Source organism: Watersipora subatra, chromosome 11, assembly GCF_963576615.1.
Source record: "Watersipora subatra chromosome 11, tzWatSuba1.1, whole genome shotgun sequence".
In the NCBI taxonomy this organism is placed as follows: Eukaryota; Metazoa; Bryozoa; class Gymnolaemata; order Cheilostomatida; family Watersiporidae; genus Watersipora; species Watersipora subatra.
Genome location: NC_088718.1, coordinates 12,021,780 through 12,049,474, shown reverse-complemented (window position 1 = coordinate 12,049,474; position 27,695 = coordinate 12,021,780). Strand labels below are relative to the sequence as shown.

General features: G+C 39.9%; 23 non-coding genes across 23 annotated transcripts; 11 read left to right on the top strand and 12 right to left on the bottom strand.

Annotated features, from left to right (window-relative positions):
* Nucleotides 1–112: 112 nt before the first annotated feature.
* LOC137409560 (5S ribosomal RNA) lies at nt 113–231 on the bottom strand. The gene has a single exon (XR_010980773.1). It is a non-coding gene; the product is annotated as a 5S ribosomal RNA (ribosomal RNA).
* Nucleotides 232–365: 134 nt separating this feature from the next.
* Nucleotides 366–484, top strand: LOC137409671 (5S ribosomal RNA). The gene has a single exon (XR_010980880.1). It is a non-coding gene; the product is annotated as a 5S ribosomal RNA (ribosomal RNA).
* Nucleotides 485–2,581: 2,097 nt separating this feature from the next.
* Nucleotides 2,582–2,700, bottom strand: LOC137409559 (5S ribosomal RNA). The gene has a single exon (XR_010980772.1). It is a non-coding gene; the product is annotated as a 5S ribosomal RNA (ribosomal RNA).
* A 134-nt stretch (nt 2,701–2,834) lies between these two features.
* On the top strand, nt 2,835–2,953 carry LOC137409059 (5S ribosomal RNA). Its single transcript, XR_010980306.1, has one exon. It is a non-coding gene; the product is annotated as a 5S ribosomal RNA (ribosomal RNA).
* Nucleotides 2,954–5,052: 2,099 nt separating this feature from the next.
* LOC137409558 (5S ribosomal RNA) lies at nt 5,053–5,171 on the bottom strand. The gene has a single exon (XR_010980771.1). It is a non-coding gene; the product is annotated as a 5S ribosomal RNA (ribosomal RNA).
* A 134-nt stretch (nt 5,172–5,305) lies between these two features.
* LOC137409659 (5S ribosomal RNA) lies at nt 5,306–5,424 on the top strand. The gene has a single exon (XR_010980869.1). It is a non-coding gene; the product is annotated as a 5S ribosomal RNA (ribosomal RNA).
* Nucleotides 5,425–7,523: 2,099 nt separating this feature from the next.
* LOC137409557 (5S ribosomal RNA) lies at nt 7,524–7,642 on the bottom strand. Its single transcript, XR_010980770.1, has one exon. It is a non-coding gene; the product is annotated as a 5S ribosomal RNA (ribosomal RNA).
* Nucleotides 7,643–7,776: 134 nt separating this feature from the next.
* On the top strand, nt 7,777–7,895 carry LOC137409648 (5S ribosomal RNA). The gene has a single exon (XR_010980858.1). It is a non-coding gene; the product is annotated as a 5S ribosomal RNA (ribosomal RNA).
* A 2,099-nt stretch (nt 7,896–9,994) lies between these two features.
* On the bottom strand, nt 9,995–10,113 carry LOC137409555 (5S ribosomal RNA). Its single transcript, XR_010980769.1, has one exon. It is a non-coding gene; the product is annotated as a 5S ribosomal RNA (ribosomal RNA).
* Nucleotides 10,114–10,247: 134 nt separating this feature from the next.
* LOC137409636 (5S ribosomal RNA) lies at nt 10,248–10,366 on the top strand. The gene has a single exon (XR_010980847.1). It is a non-coding gene; the product is annotated as a 5S ribosomal RNA (ribosomal RNA).
* A 2,099-nt stretch (nt 10,367–12,465) lies between these two features.
* Nucleotides 12,466–12,584, bottom strand: LOC137409553 (5S ribosomal RNA). Its single transcript, XR_010980767.1, has one exon. It is a non-coding gene; the product is annotated as a 5S ribosomal RNA (ribosomal RNA).
* Nucleotides 12,585–12,718: 134 nt separating this feature from the next.
* On the top strand, nt 12,719–12,837 carry LOC137409625 (5S ribosomal RNA). Its single transcript, XR_010980836.1, has one exon. It is a non-coding gene; the product is annotated as a 5S ribosomal RNA (ribosomal RNA).
* A 2,099-nt stretch (nt 12,838–14,936) lies between these two features.
* Nucleotides 14,937–15,055, bottom strand: LOC137409552 (5S ribosomal RNA). Its single transcript, XR_010980766.1, has one exon. It is a non-coding gene; the product is annotated as a 5S ribosomal RNA (ribosomal RNA).
* Nucleotides 15,056–15,189: 134 nt separating this feature from the next.
* LOC137409614 (5S ribosomal RNA) lies at nt 15,190–15,308 on the top strand. The gene has a single exon (XR_010980825.1). It is a non-coding gene; the product is annotated as a 5S ribosomal RNA (ribosomal RNA).
* A 2,099-nt stretch (nt 15,309–17,407) lies between these two features.
* On the bottom strand, nt 17,408–17,526 carry LOC137409551 (5S ribosomal RNA). Its single transcript, XR_010980765.1, has one exon. It is a non-coding gene; the product is annotated as a 5S ribosomal RNA (ribosomal RNA).
* A 134-nt stretch (nt 17,527–17,660) lies between these two features.
* Nucleotides 17,661–17,779, top strand: LOC137409602 (5S ribosomal RNA). Its single transcript, XR_010980814.1, has one exon. It is a non-coding gene; the product is annotated as a 5S ribosomal RNA (ribosomal RNA).
* Nucleotides 17,780–19,932: 2,153 nt separating this feature from the next.
* LOC137409550 (5S ribosomal RNA) lies at nt 19,933–20,051 on the bottom strand. The gene has a single exon (XR_010980764.1). It is a non-coding gene; the product is annotated as a 5S ribosomal RNA (ribosomal RNA).
* A 134-nt stretch (nt 20,052–20,185) lies between these two features.
* Nucleotides 20,186–20,304, top strand: LOC137409590 (5S ribosomal RNA). The gene has a single exon (XR_010980803.1). It is a non-coding gene; the product is annotated as a 5S ribosomal RNA (ribosomal RNA).
* A 2,153-nt stretch (nt 20,305–22,457) lies between these two features.
* LOC137409549 (5S ribosomal RNA) lies at nt 22,458–22,576 on the bottom strand. Its single transcript, XR_010980763.1, has one exon. It is a non-coding gene; the product is annotated as a 5S ribosomal RNA (ribosomal RNA).
* Nucleotides 22,577–22,710: 134 nt separating this feature from the next.
* LOC137409579 (5S ribosomal RNA) lies at nt 22,711–22,829 on the top strand. The gene has a single exon (XR_010980792.1). It is a non-coding gene; the product is annotated as a 5S ribosomal RNA (ribosomal RNA).
* Nucleotides 22,830–24,988: 2,159 nt separating this feature from the next.
* LOC137409548 (5S ribosomal RNA) lies at nt 24,989–25,107 on the bottom strand. The gene has a single exon (XR_010980762.1). It is a non-coding gene; the product is annotated as a 5S ribosomal RNA (ribosomal RNA).
* A 134-nt stretch (nt 25,108–25,241) lies between these two features.
* LOC137409567 (5S ribosomal RNA) lies at nt 25,242–25,360 on the top strand. The gene has a single exon (XR_010980780.1). It is a non-coding gene; the product is annotated as a 5S ribosomal RNA (ribosomal RNA).
* Nucleotides 25,361–27,457: 2,097 nt separating this feature from the next.
* LOC137409547 (5S ribosomal RNA) lies at nt 27,458–27,576 on the bottom strand. The gene has a single exon (XR_010980761.1). It is a non-coding gene; the product is annotated as a 5S ribosomal RNA (ribosomal RNA).
* Between the last annotated feature and the right edge of the window lie 119 nt (nt 27,577–27,695).

Here is a 27,695-nt window from a genome sequence, read left to right as displayed (position 1 = left end):
ACGTAGTACATGTTCATGTACATGAACATGTACATGTACATGTTCATGTACATGTAGATGAAGATAGCGCGAAGATCGCGATGAAGATAGCAAGATGTAAAAATAAATAAAAAGTCTACAGCACCCGGTATTCCCAGGCGGTCACCCATCCAAGTACTAACCGGGCTCGACGTTGCTTAGCTTCAGTGATCGGACGAGAACTGGCGTTTTCAACGTGATATGGCCGTAGACACTGATGCGCTCTTCGAGACACGCTATTAACGCAGAGTTATAATAATGCTCACCAAGCCGTGACTATATTGTCCAATGGGCGTTCGCTGATTATTGCCACGTTTCTCATTAGCGTCTGTTGAAGCTTACTAAATGTCTACGGCCATATCACGTTGAAAACGCCAGTTCTCGTCCGATCACTGAAGCTAAGCAACGTCGAGCCCGGTTAGTACTTGGATGGGTGACCGCCTGGGAATACCGGGTGCTGTAGACCTTTAGTTTTTATCAAAATTATACTAATTTAGAATTTTCAAGCTTCTTTAATTCACTCTATCTCTTGATATAGAATAAAAAATCATTTCCGCTTGAAAGTCTTTTAATTCGCTCTATCTCTTGATGTAAAATAAAAAATCATTTCCGCTTGAAAGTCTTTTAATTCGCTCTATCTCTTGATGTAAAATAAAAAATCATTTCCATTTAAAAGTCTTTTAATTCGCTCTATCTCTTGATTTAAAACAAAAAATCATTTCCATTTAAAAGTCTTTTAATTCGCTCTATCTTTTGATATAAAATAAAAAATCATTTCCATTTAAAAGTCTTTTAATTCGCTCTATCTTTTGATATAAAATAAAAAATCATTTCCATTCAAAGGTTTTAGCCGAAACTGGATAATATGAATATTATTAGTACTTGATGCTATCCGGCTAGCTTCAATCTCCTCATCTTCACCAGCCATGCGCCGCTGCTACCCGTGTATTTTAAAGAGGATATAATTTCGATTCGTTTTCATTTTGCGCGGCGTAATAGCTCAAGAAACTCGCGTTAAGATTTCCTTTTAATTGCGCAACTCGTATGTCGGCGTTACGAGTTTACCTAAAAGCTAAAATAAATAACTAAACGAAACTCGACTCGGCCTTTCGCCGCAAAATACGCATTCTCGTAATGTAAACTCGAGCGATCGTCTTCGATCGTGATGATACAAAACCGTACTCGCGGATGCGTAAAAGTCTAAAAGGTAAATTGTGTCAAAAAGTTTCGAAACGAATTACAAACCGGAACGTGGAATCTACGTTACGACGGCAACTAAGTTCGGTGATGAGCGCGGGCCAGCGCGTAGCTAAGGTTGCTCCATCAGTTTTTATCTTTGCGGAATTATCTCTAGCGAAAAGCCTACTTTCGCGTAAGGTCATTTCCACGCGATTATAATTATTTAAAAGGAAAATATTTACCGTAGTTTTCAAAATGCTGACGAAATAATCTAAAGCGCGTGAAGCGGCGGTAACGAGCCTGCAACCTTCGTACGAATCGGCGAGATCTTGAACGCTATGCGTTTAGCCAATGAGTGAACGAGTCGAATATTATCGAGCGCGAACAACCACGCCGTCGAAGTATGAGAGTACACACGACTCCTAATTTGCACAATATCAACGATTCGTTTGAGCCGGGAATATTCGTTACGCAATGGCAAAGTTTTAAGCTATGCGTTCAAAGTAACTCGATAGCTTTTCATAGCTAATGAGCGAGCTGGACGAATAACCGGCAGCGCGATTGACCGCTCTTTCAAATATTGAGAGAGCGAACGAATCCTAGTTTACATGGTACGCATGAATGTTTCGTTGCAGCGCGATTAACCGCTCTTTCAGATGTTAAGAGAGCAAACGAATCCTAATTTACACGTGTATATAGTAGACGTACTACGATTGTTTCGTTAGGAGTTGAAGCTACTCGCGCGGCGGTCGAACGCGAGCGTACTCGTTTGGAGGCTATTACACCATTTCTAAAGCATCGCTTTATTTGGTTCGACGTGAACATCTTTTTAACACACCTGTTCGCGTAAGTAAAAGCTTTCTATGTAGGGCTGTTTTCTTTCGAACTCATAGATGAGAAGAACAAGCCAAAGAACGGCGCTTTCTACTCACCTGTCTTTACACGCGTAGACATTAGATAGCCGGTAAACTAATAAGATCTACGATAGCGCGTCACTTTATGTCGAGAAAAAGTAACAAACTTCCTTTAAAAGAGATTTCTTCGGATTAAAAGTGAGAATATGTTATTTTTATGTTGAGATCGGACGCTGCAACAGTTTTCGTTATACACGAGTAGAGTACATCCTTCGACTACAAAAAGTGTCGCGCTTTAATTGATCACGCTTGCCAGAAGGGTTTTGACGCGGAAATGCAGCAGCAAAGTTATATATACTGTTACACACTACACGTACGTAGTACATAGTACATAGTACATAGTATATGTATATATATAACGCATACGTAGTACATGTTCATGTACATGAACATGTACATGTACATGTACATGTAGATGAAGATAGCGCGAAGATCGCGATGAAGATAGCAAGATGTAAAAATAAATAAAAAGTCTACAGCACCCGGTATTCCCAGGCGGTCACCCATCCAAGTACTAACCGGGCTCGACGTTGCTTAGCTTCAGTGATCGGACGAGAACTGGCGTTTTCAACGTGATATGGCCGTAGACACTGATGCGCTCTTCGAGACACGCTATTAACGCAGAGTTATAATAATGCTCACCAAGCCGTGACTATATTGTCCAATGGGCGTTCGCTGATTATTGCCACGTTTCTCATTAGCGTCTGTTGAAGCTTACTAAATGTCTACGGCCATATCACGTTGAAAACGCCAGTTCTCGTCTGATCACTGAAGCTAAGCAACGTCGAGCCCGGTTAGTACTTGGATGGGTGACCGCCTGGGAATACCGGGTGCTGTAGACCTTTAGTTTTTATCAAAATTATACTAATTTAGAATTTTCAAGCTTCTTTAATTCACTCTATCTCTTGATATAGAATAAAAAATCATTTCCGCTTGAAAGTCTTTTAATTCGCTCTATCTCTTGATGTAAAATAAAAAATCATTTCCGCTTGAAAGTCTTTTAATTCGCTCTATCTCTTGATGTAAAATAAAAAATCATTTCCATTTAAAAGTCTTTTAATTCGCTCTATCTCTTGATTTAAAACAAAAAATCATTTCCATTTAAAAGTCTTTTAATTCGCTCTATCTTTTGATATAAAATAAAAAATCATTTCCATTTAAAAGTCTTTTAATTCGCTCTATCTTTTGATATAAAATAAAAAATCATTTCCATTCAAAGGTTTTAGCCGAAACTGGATAATATGAATATTATTAGTACTTGATGCTATCCGGCTAGCTTCAATCTCCTCATCTTCACCAGCCATGCGCCGCTGCTACCCGTGTATTTTAAAGAGGATATAATTTCGATTCGTTTTCATTTTGCGCGGCGTAATAGCTCAAGAAACTCGCGTTAAGATTTCCTTTTAATTGCGCAACTCGTATGTCGGCGTTACGAGTTTACCTAAAAGCTAAAATAAATAACTAAACGAAACTCGACTCGGCCTTTCGCCGCAAAATACGCATTCTCGTAATGTAAACTCGAGCGATCGTCTTCGATCGTGATGAAACAAAACCGTACTCGCGGATGCGTAAAAGTCTAAAAGGTAAATTGTGTCAAAAAGTTTCGAAACGAATTACAAACCGGAACGTGGAATCTACGTTACGACGGCAACTAAGTTCGGTGATGAGCGCGGGCCAGCGCGTAGCTAAGGTTGCTCCATCAGTTTTTATCTTTGCGGAATTATCTCTAGCGAAAAGCCTACTTTCGCGTAAGGTCATTTCCACGCGATTATAATTATTTAAAAGGAAAATATTTACCGTAGTTTTCAAAATGCTGACGAAATAATCTAAAGCGCGTGAAGCGGCGGTAACGAGCCTGCAATCTTCGTACGAATCGGCGAGATCTTGAACGCTATGCGTTTAGCCAATGAGTGAACGAGTCGAATATTATCGAGCGCGAACAACCACGCCGTCGAAGTATGAGAGTACACACGACTCCTAATTTGCACAATATCAACGATTCGTTTGAGCCGGGAATATTCGTTACGCAATGGCAAAGTTTTAAGCTATGCGTTCGAAGTAACTCGATAGCTTTTCATAGCTAATGAGCGAGCTGGACGAATAACCGGCAGCGCGATTGACCGCTCTTTCAAATATTGAGAGAGCGAACGAATCCTAGTTTACATGGTACGCATGAATGTTTCGTTGCAGCGCGATTAACCGCTCTTTCAGATGTTAAGAGAGCAAACGAATCCTAATTTACACGTGTATATAGTAGACGTACTACGATTGTTTCGTTAGGAGTTGAAGCTACTCGCGCGGCGGTCGAACGCGAGCGTACTCGTTTGGAGGCTATTACACCATTTCTAAAGCATCGCTTTATTTGGTTCGACGTGAACATCTTTTTAACACACCTGTTCGCGTAAGTAAAAGCTTTCTATGTAGGGCTGTTTTCTTTCGAACTCGTAGATGAGAAGAACAAGCCAAAGAACGGCGCTTTCTACTCACCTGTCTTTACACGCGTAGACATTAGATAGCCGGTAAACTAATAAGATCTACGATAGCGCGTCACTTTATGTCGAGAAAAAGTAACAAACTTCCTTTAAAAGAGATTTCTTCGGATTAAAAGTGAGAATATGTTATTTTTATGTTGAGATCGGACGCTGCAACAGTTTTCGTTATACACGAGTAGAGTACATCCTTCGACTACAAAAAGTGTCGCGCTTTAATTGATCACGCTTGCCAGAAGGGTTTTGACGCGGAAATGCAGCAGCAAAGTTATATATACTGTTACACACTACACGTACGTAGTACATAGTACATAGTACATAGTATATGTATATATATATAACGCATACGTAGTACATGTTCATGTACATGAACATGTACATGTACATGTACATGTAGATGAAGATAGCGCGAAGATCGCGATGAAGATAGCAAGATGTAAAAATAAATAAAAAGTCTACAGCACCCGGTATTCCCAGGCGGTCACCCATCCAAGTACTAACCGGGCTCGACGTTGCTTAGCTTCAGTGATCGGACGAGAACTGGCGTTTTCAACGTGATATGGCCGTAGACACTGATGCGCTCTTCGAGACACGCTATTAACGCAGAGTTATAATAATGCTCACCAAGCCGTGACTATATTGTCCAATGGGCGTTCGCTGATTATTGCCACGTTTCTCATTAGCGTCTGTTGAAGCTTACTAAATGTCTACGGCCATATCACGTTGAAAACGCCAGTTCTCGTCCGATCACTGAAGCTAAGCAACGTCGAGCCCGGTTAGTACTTGGATGGGTGACCGCCTGGGAATACCGGGTGCTGTAGACCTTTAGTTTTTATCAAAATTATACTAATTTAGAATTTTCAAGCTTCTTTAATTCACTCTATCTCTTGATATAGAATAAAAAATCATTTCCGCTTGAAAGTCTTTTAATTCGCTCTATCTCTTGATGTAAAATAAAAAATCATTTCCGCTTGAAAGTCTTTTAATTCGCTCTATCTCTTGATGTAAAATAAAAAATCATTTCCATTTAAAAGTCTTTTAATTCGCTCTATCTCTTGATTTAAAACAAAAAATCATTTCCATTTAAAAGTCTTTTAATTCGCTCTATCTTTTGATATAAAATAAAAAATCATTTCCATTTAAAAGTCTTTTAATTCGCTCTATCTTTTGATATAAAATAAAAAATCATTTCCATTCAAAGGTTTTAGCCGAAACTGGATAATATGAATATTATTAGTACTTGATGCTATCCGGCTAGCTTCAATCTCCTCATCTTCACCAGCCATGCGCCGCTGCTACCCGTGTATTTTAAAGAGGATATAATTTCGATTCGTTTTCATTTTGCGCGGCGTAATAGCTCAAGAAACTCGCGTTAAGATTTCCTTTTAATTGCGCAACTCGTATGTCGGCGTTACGAGTTTACCTAAAAGCTAAAATAAATAACTAAACGAAACTCGACTCGGCCTTTCGCCGCAAAATACGCATTCTCGTAATGTAAACTCGAGCGATCGTCTTCGATCGTGATGATACAAAACCGTACTCGCGGATGCGTAAAAGTCTAAAAGGTAAATTGTGTCAAAAAGTTTCGAAACGAATTACAAACCGGAACGTGGAATCTACGTTACGACGGCAACTAAGTTCGGTGATGAGCGCGGGCCAGCGCGTAGCTAAGGTTGCTCCATCAGTTTTTATCTTTGCGGAATTATCTCTAGCGAAAAGCCTACTTTCGCGTAAGGTCATTTCCACGCGATTATAATTATTTAAAAGGAAAATATTTACCGTAGTTTTCAAAATGCTGACGAAATAATCTAAAGCGCGTGAAGCGGCGGTAACGAGCCTGCAATCTTCGTACGAATCGGCGAGATCTTGAACGCTATGCGTTTAGCCAATGAGTGAACGAGTCGAATATTATCGAGCGCGAACAACCACGCCGTCGAAGTATGAGAGTACACACGACTCCTAATTTGCACAATATCAACGATTCGTTTGAGCCGGGAATATTCGTTACGCAATGGCAAAGTTTTAAGCTATGCGTTCGAAGTAACTCGATAGCTTTTCATAGCTAATGAGCGAGCTGGACGAATAACCGGCAGCGCGATTGACCGCTCTTTCAAATATTGAGAGAGCGAACGAATCCTAGTTTACATGGTACGCATGAATGTTTCGTTGCAGCGCGATTAACCGCTCTTTCAGATGTTAAGAGAGCAAACGAATCCTAATTTACACGTGTATATAGTAGACGTACTACGATTGTTTCGTTAGGAGTTGAAGCTACTCGCGCGGCGGTCGAACGCGAGCGTACTCGTTTGGAGGCTATTACACCATTTCTAAAGCATCGCTTTATTTGGTTCGACGTGAACATCTTTTTAACACACCTGTTCGCGTAAGTAAAAGCTTTCTATGTAGGGCTGTTTTCTTTCGAACTCGTAGATGAGAAGAACAAGCCAAAGAACGGCGCTTTCTACTCACCTGTCTTTACACGCGTAGACATTAGATAGCCGGTAAACTAATAAGATCTACGATAGCGCGTCACTTTATGTCGAGAAAAAGTAACAAACTTCCTTTAAAAGAGATTTCTTCGGATTAAAAGTGAGAATATGTTATTTTTATGTTGAGATCGGACGCTGCAACAGTTTTCGTTATACACGAGTAGAGTACATCCTTCGACTACAAAAAGTGTCGCGCTTTAATTGATCACGCTTGCCAGAAGGGTTTTGACGCGGAAATGCAGCAGCAAAGTTATATATACTGTTACACACTACACGTACGTAGTACATAGTACATAGTACATAGTATATGTATATATATATAACGCATACGTAGTACATGTTCATGTACATGAACATGTACATGTACATGTACATGTAGATGAAGATAGCGCGAAGATCGCGATGAAGATAGCAAGATGTAAAAATAAATAAAAAGTCTACAGCACCCGGTATTCCCAGGCGGTCACCCATCCAAGTACTAACCGGGCTCGACGTTGCTTAGCTTCAGTGATCGGACGAGAACTGGCGTTTTCAACGTGATATGGCCGTAGACACTGATGCGCTCTTCGAGACACGCTATTAACGCAGAGTTATAATAATGCTCACCAAGCCGTGACTATATTGTCCAATGGGCGTTCGCTGATTATTGCCACGTTTCTCATTAGCGTCTGTTGAAGCTTACTAAATGTCTACGGCCATATCACGTTGAAAACGCCAGTTCTCGTCCGATCACTGAAGCTAAGCAACGTCGAGCCCGGTTAGTACTTGGATGGGTGACCGCCTGGGAATACCGGGTGCTGTAGACCTTTAGTTTTTATCAAAATTATACTAATTTAGAATTTTCAAGCTTCTTTAATTCACTCTATCTCTTGATATAGAATAAAAAATCATTTCCGCTTGAAAGTCTTTTAATTCGCTCTATCTCTTGATGTAAAATAAAAAATCATTTCCGCTTGAAAGTCTTTTAATTCGCTCTATCTCTTGATGTAAAATAAAAAATCATTTCCATTTAAAAGTCTTTTAATTCGCTCTATCTCTTGATTTAAAACAAAAAATCATTTCCATTTAAAAGTCTTTTAATTCGCTCTATCTTTTGATATAAAATAAAAAATCATTTCCATTTAAAAGTCTTTTAATTCGCTCTATCTTTTGATATAAAATAAAAAATCATTTCCATTCAAAGGTTTTAGCCGAAACTGGATAATATGAATATTATTAGTACTTGATGCTATCCGGCTAGCTTCAATCTCCTCATCTTCACCAGCCATGCGCCGCTGCTACCCGTGTATTTTAAAGAGGATATAATTTCGATTCGTTTTCATTTTGCGCGGCGTAATAGCTCAAGAAACTCGCGTTAAGATTTCCTTTTAATTGCGCAACTCGTATGTCGGCGTTACGAGTTTACCTAAAAGCTAAAATAAATAACTAAACGAAACTCGACTCGGCCTTTCGCCGCAAAATACGCATTCTCGTAATGTAAACTCGAGCGATCGTCTTCGATCGTGATGAAACAAAACCGTACTCGCGGATGCGTAAAAGTCTAAAAGGTAAATTGTGTCAAAAAGTTTCGAAACGAATTACAAACCGGAACGTGGAATCTACGTTACGACGGCAACTAAGTTCGGTGATGAGCGCGGGCCAGCGCGTAGCTAAGGTTGCTCCATCAGTTTTTATCTTTGCGGAATTATCTCTAGCGAAAAGCCTACTTTCGCGTAAGGTCATTTCCACGCAATTATAATTATTTAAAAGGAAAATATTTACCGTAGTTTTCAAAATGCTGACGAAATAATCTAAAGCGCGTGAAGCGGCGGTAACGAGCCTGCAACCTTCGTACGAATCGGCGAGATCTTGAACGCTATGCGTTTAGCCAATGAGTGAACGAGTCGAATATTATCGAGCGCGAACAACCACGCCATCGAAGTATGAGAGTACACACGACTCCTAATTTGCACAATATCAACGATTCGTTTGAGCCGGGAATATTCGTTACGCAATGGCAAAGTTTTAAGCTATACGTTCGAAGTAACTCGATAGCTTTTCATAGCTAATGAGCGAGCTGGACGAATAACCGGCAGCGCGATTAACCGCTCTTTCAAATATTGAGAGAGCGAACGAATCCTAATTTACATGGTACGCATGAATGTTTCGTTGCAGCGCGATTAACCGCTCTTTCAGATGTTGAGAGAGCAAACGAATCCTAATTTACACGTGTATATAGTAGACGTACTACGATTGTTTCGTTAGGAGTTGAAGCTACTCGCGCGGCGGTCGAACGCGAGCGTACTCGTTTGGAGGCTATTACACCATTTCTAAAGCATCGCTTTATTTGGTTCGACGTGAACATCTTTTTAACACACCTGTTTGCGTAAGTAAAAGCTTTCTATGTAGGGCTGTTTTCTTTCGAACTCGTAGATGAGAAGAACAAGCCAAAGAACGGCGCTTTCTACTCACCTGTCTTTACACGCGTAGACATTAGATAGCCGGTAAACTAATAAGATCTACGATAGCGCGTCACTTTATGTCGAGAAAAAGTAACAAACTTCCTTTAAAAGAGATTTCTTCGGATTAAAAGTGAGAATATGTTATTTTTATGTTGAGATCGGACGCTGCAACAGTTTTCGTTATACACGAGTAGAGTACATCCTTCGACTACAAAAAGTGTCGCGCTTTAATTGATCACGCTTGCCAGAAGGGTTTTGACGCGGAAATGCAGCAGCAAAGTTATATATACTGTTACACACTACACGTACGTAGTACATAGTACATAGTACATAGTATATGTATATATATATAACGCATACGTAGTACATGTTCATGTACATGAACATGTACATGTACATGTACATGTAGATGAAGATAGCGCGAAGATCGCGATGAAGATAGCAAGATGTAAAAATAAATAAAAAGTCTACAGCACCCGGTATTCCCAGGCGGTCACCCATCCAAGTACTAACCGGGCTCGACGTTGCTTAGCTTCAGTGATCGGACGAGAACTGGCGTTTTCAACGTGATATGGCCGTAGACACTGATGCGCTCTTCGAGACACGCTATTAACGCAGAGTTATAATAATGCTCACCAAGCCGTGACTATATTGTCCAATGGGCGTTCGCTGATTATTGCCACGTTTCTCATTAGCGTCTGTTGAAGCTTACTAAATGTCTACGGCCATATCACGTTGAAAACGCCAGTTCTCGTCCGATCACTGAAGCTAAGCAACGTCGAGCCCGGTTAGTACTTGGATGGGTGACCGCCTGGGAATACCGGGTGCTGTAGACCTTTAGTTTTTATCAAAATTATACTAATTTAGAATTTTCAAGCTTCTTTAATTCACTCTATCTCTTGATATAGAATAAAAAATCATTTCCGCTTGAAAGTCTTTTAATTCGCTCTATCTCTTGATGTAAAATAAAAAATCATTTCCGCTTGAAAGTCTTTTAATTCGCTCTATCTCTTGATGTAAAATAAAAAATCATTTCCATTTAAAAGTCTTTTAATTTGCTCTATCTCTTGATTTAAAACAAAAAATCATTTCCATTTAAAAGTCTTTTAATTCGCTCTATCTTTTGATATAAAATAAAAAATCATTTCCATTTAAAAGTCTTTTAATTCGCTCTATCTTTTGATATAAAATAAAAAATCATTTCCATTCAAAGGTTTTAGCCGAAACTGGATAATATGAATATTATTAGTACTTGATGCTATCCGGCTAGCTTCAATCTCCTCATCTTCACCAGCCATGCGCCGCTGCTACCCGTGTATTTTAAAGAGGATATAATTTCGATTCGTTTTCATTTTGCGCGGCGTAATAGCTCAAGAAACTCGCGTTAAGATTTCCTTTTAATTGCGCAACTCGTATGTCGGCGTTACGAGTTTACCTAAAAGCTAAAATAAATAACTAAACGAAACTCGACTCGGCCTTTCGCCGCAAAATACGCATTCTCGTAATGTAAACTCGAGCGATCGTCTTCGATCGTGATGAAACAAAACCGTACTCGCGGATGCGTAAAAGTCTAAAAGGTAAATTGTGTCAAAAAGTTTCGAAACGAATTACAAACCGGAACGTGGAATCTACGTTACGACGGCAACTAAGTTCGGTGATGAGCGCGGGCCAGCGCGTAGCTAAGGTTGCTCCATCAGTTTTTATCTTTGCGGAATTATCTCTAGCGAAAAGCCTACTTTCGCGTAAGGTCATTTCCACGCAATTATAATTATTTAAAAGGAAAATATTTACCGTAGTTTTCAAAATGCTGACGAAATAATCTAAAGCGCGTGAAGCGGCGGTAACGAGCCTGCAACCTTCGTACGAATCGGCGAGATCTTGAACGCTATGCGTTTAGCCAATGAGTGAACGAGTCGAATATTATCGAGCGCGAACAACCACGCCATCGAAGTATGAGAGTACACACGACTCCTAATTTGCACAATATCAACGATTCGTTTGAGCCGGGAATATTCGTTACGCAATGGCAAAGTTTTAAGCTATACGTTCGAAGTAACTCGATAGCTTTTCATAGCTAATGAGCGAGCTGGACGAATAACCGGCAGCGCGATTAACCGCTCTTTCAAATATTGAGAGAGCGAACGAATCCTAGTTTACATGGTACGCATGAATGTTTCGTTGCAGCGCGATTAACCGCTCTTTCAGATGTTAAGAGAGCAAACGAATCCTAATTTACACGTGTATATAGTAGACGTACTACGATTGTTTCGTTAGGAGTTGAAGCTACTCGCGCGGCGGTCGAACGCGAGCGTACTCGTTTGGAGGCTATTACACCATTTCTAAAGCATCGCTTTATTTGGTTCGACGTGAACATCTTTTTAACACACCTGTTCGCGTAAGTAAAAGCTTTCTATGTAGGGCTGTTTTCTTTCGAACTCGTAGATGAGAAGAACAAGCCAAAGAACGGCGCTTTCTACTCACCTGTCTTTACACGCGTAGACATTAGATAGCCGGTAAACTAATAAGATCTACGATAGCGCGTCACTTTATGTCGAGAAAAAGTAACAAACTTCCTTTAAAAGAGATTTCTTCGGATTAAAAGTGAGAATATGTTATTTTTATGTTGAGATCGGACGCTGCAACAGTTTTCGTTATACACGAGTAGAGTACATCCTTCGACTACAAAAAGTGTCGCGCTTTAATTGATCACGCTTGCCAGAAGGGTTTTGACGCGGAAATGCAGCAGCAAAGTTATATATACTGTTACACACTACACGTACGTAGTACATAGTACATAGTACATAGTATATGTATATATATATAACGCATACGTAGTACATGTTCATGTACATGAACATGTACATGTACATGTACATGTAGATGAAGATAGCGCGAAGATCGCGATGAAGATAGCAAGATGTAAAAATAAATAAAAAGTCTACAGCACCCGGTATTCCCAGGCGGTCACCCATCCAAGTACTAACCGGGCTCGACGTTGCTTAGCTTCAGTGATCGGACGAGAACTGGCGTTTTCAACGTGATATGGCCGTAGACACTGATGCGCTCTTCGAGACACGCTATTAACGCAGAGTTATAATAATGCTCACCAAGCCGTGACTATATTGTCCAATGGGCGTTCGCTGATTATTGCCACGTTTCTCATTAGCGTCTGTTGAAGCTTACTAAATGTCTACGGCCATATCACGTTGAAAACGCCAGTTCTCGTCCGATCACTGAAGCTAAGCAACGTCGAGCCCGGTTAGTACTTGGATGGGTGACCGCCTGGGAATACCGGGTGCTGTAGACCTTTAGTTTTTATCAAAATTATACTAATTTAGAATTTTCAAGCTTCTTTAATTCACTCTATCTCTTGATATAGAATAAAAAATCATTTCCGCTTGAAAGTCTTTTAATTCGCTCTATCTCTTGATGTAAAATAAAAAATCATTTCCGCTTGAAAGTCTTTTAATTCGCTCTATCTCTTGATGTAAAATAAAAAATCATTTCCATTTAAAAGTCTTTTAATTCGCTCTATCTCTTGATTTAAAACAAAAAATCATTTCCATTTAAAAGTCTTTTAATTCGCTCTATCTTTTGATATAAAATAAAAAATCATTTCCATTTAAAAGTCTTTTAATTCGCTCTATCTTTTGATATAAAATAAAAAATCATTTCCATTCAAAGGTTTTAGCCGAAACTGGATAATATGAATATTATTAGTACTTGATGCTATCCGGCTAGCTTCAATCTCCTCATCTTCACCAGCCATGCGCCGCTGCTACCCGTGTATTTTAAAGAGGATATAATTTCGATTCGTTTTCATTTTGCGCGGCGTAATAGCTCAAGAAACTCGCGTTAAGATTTCCTTTTAATTGCGCAACTCGTATGTCGGCGTTACGAGTTTACCTAAAAGCTAAAATAAATAACTAAACGAAACTCGACTCGGCCTTTCGCCGCAAAATACGCATTCTCGTAATGTAAACTCGAGCGATCGTCTTCGATCGTGATGAAACAAAACCGTACTCGCGGATGCGTAAAAGTCTAAAAGGTAAATTGTGTCAAAAAGTTTCGAAACGAATTACAAACCGGAACGTGGAATCTACGTTACGACGGCAACTAAGTTCGGTGATGAGCGCGGGCCAGCGCGTAGCTAAGGTTGCTCCATCAGTTTTTATCTTTGCGGAATTATCTCTAGCGAAAAGCCTACTTTCGCGTAAGGTCATTTCCACGCAATTATAATTATTTAAAAGGAAAATATTTACCGTAGTTTTCAAAATGCTGACGAAATAATCTAAAGCGCGTGAAGCGGCGGTAACGAGCCTGCAACCTTCGTACGAATCGGCGAGATCTTGAACGCTATGCGTTTAGCCAATGAGTGAACGAGTCGAATATTATCGAGCGCGAACAACCACGCCATCGAAGTATGAGAGTACACACGACTCCTAATTTGCACAATATCAACGATTCGTTTGAGCCGGGAATATTCGTTACGCAATGGCAAAGTTTTAAGCTATACGTTCGAAGTAACTCGATAGCTTTTCATAGCTAATGAGCGAGCTGGACGAATAACCGGCAGCGCGATTAACCGCTCTTTCAAATATTGAGAGAGCGAACGAATCCTAATTTACATGGTACGCATGAATGTTTCGTTGCAGCGCGATTAACCGCTCTTTCAGATGTTGAGAGAGCAAACGAATCCTAATTTACACGTGTATATAGTAGACGTACTACGATTGTTTCGTTAGGAGTTGAAGCTACTCGCGCGGCGGTCGAACGCGAGCGTACTCGTTTGGAGGCTATTACACCATTTCTAAAGCATCGCTTTATTTGGTTCGACGTGAACATCTTTTTAACACACCTGTTTGCGTAAGTAAAAGCTTTCTATGTAGGGCTGTTTTCTTTCGAACTCGTAGATGAGAAGAACAAGCCAAAGAACGGCGCTTTCTACTCACCTGTCTTTACACGCGTAGACATTAGATAGCCGGTAAACTAATAAGATCTACGATAGCGCGTCACTTTATGTCGAGAAAAAGTAACAAACTTCCTTTAAAAGAGATTTCTTCGGATTAAAAGTGAGAATATGTTATTTTTATGTTGAGATCGGACGCTGCAACAGTTTTCGTTATACACGAGTAGAGTACATCCTTCGACTACAAAAAGTGTCGCGCTTTAATTGATCACGCTTGCCAGAAGGGTTTTGACGCGGAAATGCAGCAGCAAAGTTATATATACTGTTACACACTACACGTACGTAGTACATAGTACATAGTACATAGTATATGTATATATATATAACGCATACGTAGTACATGTTCATGTACATGAACATGTACATGTACATGTACATGTAGATGAAGATAGCGCGAAGATCGCGATGAAGATAGCAAGATGTAAAAATAAATAAAAAGTCTACAGCACCCGGTATTCCCAGGCGGTCACCCATCCAAGTACTAACCGGGCTCGACGTTGCTTAGCTTCAGTGATCGGACGAGAACTGGCGTTTTCAACGTGATATGGCCGTAGACACTGATGCGCTCTTCGAGACACGCTATTAACGCAGAGTTATAATAATGCTCACCAAGCCGTGACTATATTGTCCAATGGGCGTTCGCTGATTATTGCCACGTTTCTCATTAGCGTCTGTTGAAGCTTACTAAATGTCTACGGCCATATCACGTTGAAAACGCCAGTTCTCGTCCGATCACTGAAGCTAAGCAACGTCGAGCCCGGTTAGTACTTGGATGGGTGACCGCCTGGGAATACCGGGTGCTGTAGACCTTTAGTTTTTATCAAAATTATACTAATTTAGAATTTTCAAGCTTCTTTAATTCACTCTATCTCTTGATATAGAATAAAAAATCATTTCCGCTTGAAAGTCTTTTAATTCGCTCTATCTCTTGATGTAAAATAAAAAATCATTTCCGCTTGAAAGTCTTTTAATTCGCTCTATCTCTTGATGTAAAATAAAAAATCATTTCCATTTAAAAGTCTTTTAATTCGCTCTATCTCTTGATTTAAAACAAAAAATCATTTCCATTTAAAAGTCTTTTAATTCGCTCTATCTTTTGATATAAAATAAAAAATCATTTCCATTTAAAAGTCTTTTAATTCGCTCTATCTTTTGATATAAAATAAAAAATCATTTCCATTCAAAGGTTTTAGCCGAAACTGGATAATATGAATATTATTAGTACTTGATGCTATCCGGCTAGCTTCAATCTCCTCATCTTCACCAGCCATGCGCCGCTGCTACCCGTGTATTTTAAAGAGGATATAATTTCGATTCGTTTTCATTTTGCGCGGCGTAATAGCTCAAGAAACTCGCGTTAAGATTTCCTTTTAATTGCGCAACTCGTATGTCGGCGTTACGAGTTTACCTAAAAGCTAAAATAAATAACTAAACGAAACTCGACTCGGCCTTTCGCCGCAAAATACGCATTCTCGTAATGTAAACTCGAGCGATCGTCTTCGATCGTGATGAAACAAAACCGTACTCGCGGATGCGTAAAAGTCTAAAAGGTAAATTGTGTCAAAAAGTTTCGAAACGAATTACAAACCGGAACGTGGAATCTACGTTACGACGGCAACTAAGTTCGGTGATGAGCGCGGGCCAGCGCGTAGCTAAGGTTGCTCCATCAGTTTTTATCTTTGCGGAATTATCTCTAGCGAAAAGCCTACTTTCGCGTAAGGTCATTTCCACGCAATTATAATTATTTAAAAGGAAAATATTTACCGTAGTTTTCAAAATGCTGACGAAATAATCTAAAGCGCGTGAAGCGGCGGTAACGAGCCTGCAACCTTCGTACGAATCGGCGAGATCTTGAACGCTATGCGTTTAGCCAATGAGTGAACGAGTCGAATATTATCGAGCGCGAACAACCACGCCATCGAAGTATGAGAGTACACACGACTCCTAATTTGCACAATATCAACGATTCGTTTGAGCCGGGAATATTCGTTACGCAATGGCAAAGTTTTAAGCTATACGTTCGAAGTAACTCGATAGCTTTTCATAGCTAATGAGCGAGCTGGACGAATAACCGGCAGCGCGATTAACCGCTCTTTCAAATATTGAGAGAGCGAACGAATCCTAGTTTACATGGTACGCATGAATGTTTCGTTGCAGCGCGATTAACCGCTCTTTCAGATGTTAAGAGAGCAAACGAATCCTAATTTACACGTGTATATAGTAGACGTACTACGATTGTTTCGTTAGGAGTTGAAGCTACTCGCGCGGCGGTCGAACGCGAGCGTACTCGTTTGGAGGCTATTACACCATTTCTAAAGCATCGCTTTATTTGGTTCGACGTGAACATCTTTTTAACACACCTGTTCGCGTAAGTAAAAGCTTTCTATGTAGGGCTGTTTTCTTTCGAACTCGTAGATGAGAAGAACAAGCCAAAGAACGGCGCTTTCTACTCACCTGTCTTTACACGCGTAGACATTAGATAGCCGGTAAACTAATAAGATCTACGATAGCGCGTCACTTTATGTCGAGAAAAAGTAACAAACTTCCTTTAAAAGAGATTTCTTCGGATTAAAAGTGAGAATATGTTATTTTGATGTTGAGATCGGACGCTGCAACAGTTTTCGTTATACACGAGTAGAGTACATCCTTCGACTACAAAAAGTGTCGCGCTTTAATTGATCACGCTTGCCAGAAGGGTTTTGACGCGGAAATGCAGCAGCAAAGTTATATATACTGTTACACACTACACGTACGTAGTACATAGTACATAGTACATAGTATATGTATATATATATAACGCATACGTAGTACATGTTCATGTACATGAACATGTACATGTACATGTACATGTAGATGAAGATAGCGCGAAGATCGCGATGAAGATAGCAAGATGTAAAAATAAATAAAAAGTCTACAGCACCCGGTATTCCCAGGCGGTCACCCATCCAAGTACTAACCGGGCTCGACGTTGCTTAGCTTCAGTGATCGGACGAGAACTGGCGTTTTCAACGTGATATGGCCGTAGACACTGATGCGCTCTTCGAGACACGCTATTAACGCAGAGTTATAATAATGCTCACCAAGCCGTGACTATATTGTCCAATGGGCGTTCGCTGATTATTGCCACGTTTCTCATTAGCGTCTGTTGAAGCTTACTAAATGTCTACGGCCATATCACGTTGAAAACGCCAGTTCTCGTCCGATCACTGAAGCTAAGCAACGTCGAGCCCGGTTAGTACTTGGATGGGTGACCGCCTGGGAATACCGGGTGCTGTAGACCTTTAGTTTTTATCAAAATTATACTAATTTAGAATTTTCAAGCTTCTTTAATTCACTCTATCTCTTGATATAGAATAAAAAATCATTTCCGCTTGAAAGTCTTTTAATTCGCTCTATCTCTTGATGTAAAATAAAAAATCATTTCCGCTTGAAAGTCTTTTAATTCGCTCTATCTCTTGATGTAAAATAAAAAATCATTTCCATTTAAAAGTCTTTTAATTCGCTCTATCTCTTGATTTAAAACAAAAAATCATTTCCATTTAAAAGTCTCTTAATTCGCTCTATCTCTTGATATAAAATAAAAAATCATTTCCATTTAAAAGTCTTTTAATTCGCTCTATCTTTTGATATAAAATAAAAAATCATTTCCATTTAAAAGTCTTTTAATTCGCTCTATCTTTTGATATAAAATAAAAAATCATTTCCATTCAAAGGTTTTAGCCGAAACTGGATAATATGAATATTATTAGTACTTGATGCTATCCGGCTAGCTTCAATCTCCTCATCTTCACCAGCCATGCGCCGCTGCTACCCGTGTATTTTAAAGAGGATATAATTTCGATTCGTTTTCATTTTGCGCGGCGTAATAGCTCAAGAAACTCGCGTTAAGATTTCCTTTTAATTGCGCAACTCGTATGTCGGCGTTACGAGTTTACCTAAAAGCTAAAATAAATAACTAAACGAAACTCGACTCGGCCTTTCGCCGCAAAATACGCATTCTCGTAATGTAAACTCGAGCGATCGTCTTCGATCGTGATGAAACAAAACCGTACTCGCGGATGCGTAAAAGTCTAAAAGGTAAATTGTGTCAAAAAGTTTCGAAACGAATTACAAACCGGAACGTGGAATCTACGTTACGACGGCAACTAAGTTCGGTGATGAGCGCGGGCCAGCGCGTAGCTAAGGTTGCTCCATCAGTTTTTATCTTTGCGGAATTATCTCTAGCGAAAAGCCTACTTTCGCGTAAGGTCATTTCCACGCGATTATAATTATTTAAAAGGAAAATATTTACCGTAGTTTTCAAAATGCTGACGAAATAATCTAAAGCGCGTGAAGCGGCGGTAACGAGCCTGCAACCTTCGTACGAATCGGCGAGATCTTGAACGCTATGCGTTTAGCCAATGAGTGAACGAGTCGAATATTATCGAGCGCGAACAACCACGCCATCGAAGTATGAGAGTACACACGACTCCTAATTTGCACAATATCAACGATTCGTTTGAGCCGGGAATATTCGTTACGCAATGGCAAAGTTTTAAGCTATACGTTCGAAGTAACTCGATAGCTTTTCATAGCTAATGAGCGAGCTGGACGAATAACCGGCAGCGCGATTGACCGCTCTTTCAAATATTGAGAGAGCGAACGAATCCTAATTTACATGGTACGCATGAATGTTTCGTTGCAGCGCGATTAACCGCTCTTTCAGATGTTGAGAGAGCAAACGAATCCTAATTTACACGTGTATATAGTAGACGTACTACGATTGTTTCGTTAGGAGTTGAAGCTACTCGCGCGGCGGTCGAACGCGAGCGTACTCGTTTGGAGGCTATTACACCATTTCTAAAGCATCGCTTTATTTGGTTCGACGTGAACATCTTTTTAACACACCTGTTCGCGTAAGTAAAAGCTTTCTATGTAGGGCTGTTTTCTTTCGAACTCGTAGATGAGAAGAACAAGCCAAAGAACGGCGCTTTCTACTCACCTGTCTTTACACGCGTAGACATTAGATAGCCGGTAAACTAATAAGATCTACGATAGCGCGTCACTTTATGTCGAGAAAAAGTAACAAACTTCCTTTAAAAGAGATTTCTTCGGATTAAAAGTGAGAATATGTTATTTTTATGTTGAGATCGGACGCTGCAACAGTTTTCGTTATACACGAGTAGAGTACATCCTTCGACTACAAAAAGTGTCGCGCTTTAATTGATCACGCTTGCCAGAAGGGTTTTGACGCGGAAATGCAGCAGCAAAGTTATATATACTGTTACACACTACACGTACGTAGTACATAGTACATAGTACATAGTATATGTATATATATAACGCATACGTAGTACATGTTCATGTACATGAACATGTACATGTACATGTACATGTAGATGAAGATAGCGCGAAGATCGCGATGAAGATAGCAAGATGTAAAAATAAATAAAAAGTCTACAGCACCCGGTATTCCCAGGCGGTCACCCATCCAAGTACTAACCGGGCTCGACGTTGCTTAGCTTCAGTGATCGGACGAGAACTGGCGTTTTCAACGTGATATGGCCGTAGACACTGATGCGCTCTTCGAGACACGCTATTAACGCAGAGTTATAATAATGCTCACCAAGCCGTGACTATATTGTCCAATGGGCGTTCGCTGATTATTGCCACGTTTCTCATTAGCGTCTGTTGAAGCTTACTAAATGTCTACGGCCATATCACGTTGAAAACGCCAGTTCTCGTCCGATCACTGAAGCTAAGCAACGTCGAGCCCGGTTAGTACTTGGATGGGTGACCGCCTGGGAATACCGGGTGCTGTAGACCTTTAGTTTTTATCAAAATTATACTAATTTAGAATTTTCAAGCTTCTTTAATTCACTCTATCTCTTGATATAGAATAAAAAATCATTTCCGCTTGAAAGTCTTTTAATTCGCTCTATCTCTTGATGTAAAATAAAAAATCATTTCCGCTTGAAAGTCTTTTAATTCGCTCTATCTCTTGATGTAAAATAAAAAATCATTTCCGCTTGAAAGTCTTTTAATTCGCTCTATCTCTTGATGTAAAATAAAAAATCATTTCCATTTAAAAGTCTTTTAATTCGCTCTATCTCTTGATTTAAAACAAAAAATCATTTCCATTTAAAAGTCTTTTAATTCGCTCTATCTTTTGATATAAAATAAAAAATCATTTCCATTTAAAAGTCTTTTAATTCGCTCTATCTTTTGATATAAAATAAAAAATCATTTCCATTCAAAGGTTTTAGCCGAAACTGGATAATATGAATATTATTAGTACTTGATGCTATCCGGCTAGCTTCAATCTCCTCATCTTCACCAGCCATGCGCCGCTGCTACCCGTGTATTTTAAAGAGGATATAATTTCGATTCGTTTTCATTTTGCGCGGCGTAATAGCTCAAGAAACTCGCGTTAAGATTTCCTTTTAATTGCGCAACTCGTATGTCGGCGTTACGAGTTTACCTAAAAGCTAAAATAAATAACTAAACGAAACTCGACTCGGCCTTTCGCCGCAAAATACGCATTCTCGTAATGTAAACTCGAGCGATCGTCTTCGATCGTGATGAAACAAAACCGTACTCGCGGATGCGTAAAAGTCTAAAAGGTAAATTGTGTCAAAAAGTTTCGAATTGAATTACAAACCGGAACGTGGAATCTACGTTACGACGGCAACTAAGTTCGGTGATGAGCGCGGGCCAGCGCGTAGCTAAGGTTGCTCCATCAGTTTTTATCTTTGCGGAATTATCTCTAGCGAAAAGCCTACTTTCGCGTAAGGTCATTTCCACGCGATTATAATTATTTAAAAGGAAAATATTTACCGTAGTTTTCAAAATGCTGACGAAATAATCTAAAGCGCGTGAAGCGGCGGTAACGAGCCTGCAACCTTCGTACGAATCGGCGAGATCTTGAACGCTATGCGTTTAGCCAATGAGTGAACGAGTCGAATATTATCGAGCGCGAACAACCACGCCATCGAAGTATGAGAGTACACACGACTCCTAATTTGCACAATATCAACGATTCGTTTGAGCCGGGAATATTCGTTACGCAATGGCAAAGTTTTAAGCTATACGTTCGAAGTAACTCGATAGCTTTTCATAGCTAATGAGCGAGCTGGACGAATAACCGGCAGCGCGATTGACCGCTCTTTCAAATATTGAGAGAGCGAACGAATCCTAATTTACATGGTACGCATGAATGTTTCGTTGCAGCGCGATTAACCGCTCTTTCAGATGTTGAGAGAGCAAACGAATCCTAATTTACACGTGTATATAGTAGACGTACTACGATTGTTTCGTTAGGAGTTGAAGCTACTCGCGCGGCGGTCGAACGCGAGCGTACTCGTTTGGAGGCTATTACACCATTTCTAAAGCATCGCTTTATTTGGTTCGACGTGAACATCTTTTTAACACACCTGTTCACGTAAGTAAAAGCTTTCTATGTAGGGCTGTTTTCTTTCGAACTCGTAGATGAGAAGAACAAGCCAAAGAACGGCGCTTTCTACTCACCTGTCTTTACACGCGTAGACATTAGATAGCCGGTAAACTAATAAGATCTACGATAGCGCGTCACTTTATGTCGAGAAAAAGTAACAAACTTCCTTTAAAAGAGATTTCTTCGGATTAAAAGTGAGAATATGTTATTTTTATGTTGAGATCGGACGCTGCAACAGTTTTCGTTATACACGAGTAGAGTACATCCTTCGACTACAAAAAGTGTCGCGCTTTAATTGATCACGCTTGCCAGAAGGGTTTTGACGCGGAAATGCAGCAGCAAAGTTATATATACTGTTACACACTACACGTACGTAGTACATAGTACATAGTACATAGTATATGTATATATATAACGCATACGTAGTACATGTTCATGTACATGAACATGTACATGTACATGTACATGTAGATGAAGATAGCGCGAAGATCGCGATGAAGATAGCAAGATGTAAAAATAAATAAAAAGTCTACAGCACCCGGTATTCCCAGGCGGTCACCCATCCAAGTACTAACCGGGCTCGACGTTGCTTAGCTTCAGTGATCGGACGAGAACTGGCGTTTTCAACGTGATATGGCCGTAGACACTGATGCGCTCTTCGAGACACGCTATTAACGCAGAGTTATAATAATGCTCACCAAGCCGTGACTATATTGTCCAATGGGCGTTCGCTGATTATTGCCACGTTTCTCATTAGCGTCTGTTGAAGCTTACTAAATGTCTACGGCCATATCACGTTGAAAACGCCAGTTCTCGTCCGATCACTGAAGCTAAGCAACGTCGAGCCCGGTTAGTACTTGGATGGGTGACCGCCTGGGAATACCGGGTGCTGTAGACCTTTAGTTTTTATCAAAATTATACTAATTTAGAATTTTCAAGCTTCTTTAATTCACTCTATCTCTTGATATAGAATAAAAAATCATTTCCGCTTGAAAGTCTTTTAATTCGCTCTATCTCTTGATGTAAAATAAAAAATCATTTCCGCTTGAAAGTCTTTTAATTCGCTCTATCTCTTGATGTAAAATAAAAAATCATTTCCGCTTGAAAGTCTTTTAATTCGCTCTATCTCTTGATGTAAAATAAAAAATCATTTCCATTTAAAAGTCTTTTAATTCGCTCTATCTCTTGATTTAAAACAAAAAATCATTTCCATTTAAAAGTCTTTTAATTCGCTCTATCTTTTGATATAAAATAAAAAATCATTTCCATTTAAAAGTCTTTTAATTCGCTCTATCTTTTGATATAAAATAAAAAATCATTTCCATTCAAAGGTTTTAGCCGAAACTGGATAATATGAATATTATTAGTACTTGATGCTATCCGGCTAGCTTCAATCTCCTCATCTTCACCAGCCATGCGCCGCTGCTACCCGTGTATTTTAAAGAGGATATAATTTCGATTCGTTTTCATTTTGCGCGGCGTAATAGCTCAAGAAACTCGCGTTAAGATTTCCTTTTAATTGCGCAACTCGTATGTCGGCGTTACGAGTTTACCTAAAAGCTAAAATAAATAACTAAACGAAACTCGACTCGGCCTTTCGCCGCAAAATACGCATTCTCGTAATGTAAACTCGAGCGATCGTCTTCGATCGTGATGAAACAAAACCGTACTCGCGGATGCGTAAAAGTCTAAAAGGTAAATTGTGTCAAAAAGTTTCGAAACGAATTACAAACCGGAACGTGGAATCTACGTTACGACGGCAACTAAGTTCGGTGATGAGCGCGGGCCAGCGCGTAGCTAAGGTTGCTCCATCAGTTTTTATCTTTGCGGAATTATCTCTAGCGAAAAGCCTACTTTCGCGTAAGGTCATTTCCACGCGATTATAATTATTTAAAAGGAAAATATTTACCGTAGTTTTCAAAATGCTGACGAAATAATCTAAAGCGCGTGAAGCGGCGGTAACGAGCCTGCAACCTTCGTACGAATCGGCGAGATCTTGAACGCTATGCGTTTAGCCAATGAGTGAACGAGTCGAATATTATCGAGCGCGAACAACCACGCCATCGAAGTATGAGAGTACACACGACTCCTAATTTGCACAATATCAACGATTCGTTTGAGCCGGGAATATTCGTTACGCAATGGCAAAGTTTTAAGCTATACGTTCGAAGTAACTCGATAGCTTTTCATAGCTAATGAGCGAGCTGGACGAATAACCGGCAGCGCGATTGACCGCTCTTTCAAATATTGAGAGAGCGAACGAATCCTAATTTACATGGTACGCATGAATGTTTCGTTGCAGCGCGATTAACCGCTCTTTCAGATGTTGAGAGAGCAAACGAATCCTAATTTACACGTGTATATAGTAGACGTACTACGATTGTTTCGTTAGGAGTTGAAGCTACTCGCGCGGCGGTCGAACGCGAGCGTACTCGTTTGGAGGCTATTACACCATTTCTAAAGCATCGCTTTATTTGGTTCGACGTGAACATCTTTTTAACACACCTGTTCACGTAAGTAAAAGCTTTCTATGTAGGGCTGTTTTCTTTCGAACTCGTAGATGAGAAGAACAAGCCAAAGAACGGCGCTTTCTACTCACCTGTCTTTACACGCGTAGACATTAGATAGCCGGTAAACTAATAAGATCTACGATAGCGCGTCACTTTATGTCGAGAAAAAGTAACAAACTTCCTTTAAAAGAGATTTCTTCGGATTAAAAGTGAGAATATGTTATTTTTATGTTGAGATCGGACGCTGCAACAGTTTTCGTTATACACGAGTAGAGTACATCCTTCGACTACAAAAAGTGTCGCGCTTTAATTGATCACGCTTGCCAGAAGGGTTTTGACGCGGAAATGCAGCAGCAAAGTTATATATACTGTTACACACTACACGTACGTAGTACATAGTACATAGTACATAGTATATGTATATATATAACGCATACGTAGTACATGTTCATGTACATGAACATGTACATGTACATGTACATGTACATGTAGATGAAGATAGCGCGAAGATCGCGATGAAGATAGCAAGATGTAAAAATAAATAAAAAGTCTACAGCACCCGGTATTCCCAGGCGGTCACCCATCCAAGTACTAACCGGGCTCGACGTTGCTTAGCTTCAGTGATCGGACGAGAACTGGCGTTTTCAACGTGATATGGCCGTAGACACTGATGCGCTCTTCGAGACACGCTATTAACGCAGAGTTATAATAATGCTCACCAAGCCGTGACTATATTGTCCAATGGGCGTTCGCTGATTATTGCCACGTTTCTCATTAGCGTCTGTTGAAGCTTACTAAATGTCTACGGCCATATCACGTTGAAAACGCCAGTTCTCGTCCGATCACTGAAGCTAAGCAACGTCGAGCCCGGTTAGTACTTGGATGGGTGACCGCCTGGGAATACCGGGTGCTGTAGACCTTTAGTTTTTATCAAAATTATACTAATTTAGAATTTTCAAGCTTCTTTAATTCACTCTATCTCTTGATATAGAATAAAAAATCATTTCCGCTTGAAAGTCTTTTAATTCGCTCTATCTCTTGATGTAAAATAAAAAATCATTTCCGCTTGAAAGTCTTTTAATTCGCTCTATCTCTTGATGTAAAATAAAAAATCATTTCCATTTAAAAGTCTTTTAATTCGCTCTATCTCTTGATTTAAAACAAAAAATCATTTCCATTTAAAAGTCTTTTAATTCGCTCTATCTTTTGATATAAAATAAAAAATCATTTCCATTTAAAAGTCTTTTAATTCGCTCTATCTTTTGATATAAAATAAAAAATCATTTCCATTCAAAGGTTTTAGCCGAAACTGGATAATATGAATATTATTAGTACTTGATGCTATCCGGCTAGCTTCAATCTCCTCATCTTCACCAGCCATGCGCCGCTGCTACCCGTGTATTTTAAAGAGGATATAATTTCGATTCGTTTTCATTTTGCGCGGCGTAATAGCTCAAGAAACTCGCGTTAAGATTTCCTTTTAATTGCGCAACTCGTATGTCGGCGTTACGAGTTTACCTAAAAGCTAAAATAAATAACTAAACGAAACTCGACTCGGCCTTTCGCCGCAAAATACGCATTCTCGTAATGTAAACTCGAGCGATCGTCTTCGATCGTGATGAAACAAAACCGTACTCGCGGATGCGTAAAAGTCTAAAAGGTAAATTGTGTCAAAAAGTTTCGAAACGAATTACAAACCGGAACGTGGAATCTACGTTACGACGGCAACTAAGTTCGGTGATGAGCGCGGGCCAGCGCGTAGCTAAGGTTGCTCCATCAGTTTTTATCTTTGCGGAATTATCTCTAGCGAAAAGCCTACTTTCGCGTAAGGTCATTTCCACGCGATTATAATTATTTAAAAGGAAAATATTTACCGTAGTTTTCAAAATGCTGACGAAATAATCTAAAGCGCGTGAAGCGGCGGTAACGAGCCTGCAACCTTCGTACGAATCGGCGAGATCTTGAACGCTATGCGTTTAGCCAATGAGTGAACGAGTCGAATATTATCGAGCGCGAACAACCACGCCGTCGAAGTATGAGAGTACACACGACTCCTAATTTGCACAATATCAACGATTCGTTTGAGCCGGGAATATTCGTTACGCAATGGCAAAGTTTTAAGCTATGCGTTCGAAGTAACTCGATAGCTTTTCATAGCTAATGAGCGAGCTGGACGAATAACCGGCAGCGCGATTGACCGCTCTTTCAAATAATGAGAGAGCGAACGAATCCTAGTTTACATGGTACGCATGAATGTTTCGTTGCAGCGCGATTAACCGCTCTTTCAGATGTTAAGAGAGCAAACGAATCCTAATTTACACGTGTATATAGTAGACGTACTACGATTGTTTCGTTAGGAGTTGAAGCTACTCGCGCGGCGGTCGAACGCGAGCGTACTCGTTTGGAGGCTATTACACCATTTCTAAAGCATCGCTTTATTTGGTTCGACGTGAACATCTTTTTAACACACCTGTTCGCGTAAGTAAAAGCTTTCTATGTAGGGCTGTTTTCTTTCGAACTCGTAGATGAGAAGAACAAGCCAAAGAACGGCGCTTTCTACTCACCTGTCTTTACACGCGTAGACATTAGATAGCCGGTAAACTAATAAGATCTACGATAGCGCGTCACTTTATGTCGAGAAAAAGTAACAAACTTCCTTTAAAAGAGATTTCTTCGGATTAAAAGTGAGAATATGTTATTTTGATGTTGAGATCGGACGCTGCAACAGTTTTCGTTATACACGAGTAGAATACATCCTTCGACTACAAAAAGTGTCGCGCTTTAATTGATCACGCTTGCCAGAAGGGTTTTGACGCGGAAATGCAGCAGCAAAGTTATATATACTGTTACACACTACACGTACGTAGTACATAGTACATAGTACATAGTATATGTATATATATAACGCATACGTAGTACATGTTCATGTACATGAACATGTACATGTACATGTACATGTAGATGAAGATAGCGCGAAGATCGCGATGAAGATAGCAAGATGTAAAAATAAATAAAAAGTCTACAGCACCCGGTATTCCCAGGCGGTCACCCATCCAAGTACTAACCGGGCTCGACGTTGCTTAGCTTCAGTGATCGGACGAGAACTGGCGTTTTCAACGTGATATGGCCGTAGACACTGATGCGCTCTTCGAGACACGCTATTAACGCAGAGTTATAATAATGCTCACCAAGCCGTGACTATATTGTCCAATGGGCGTTCGCTGATTATTGCCACGTTTCTCATTAGCGTCTGT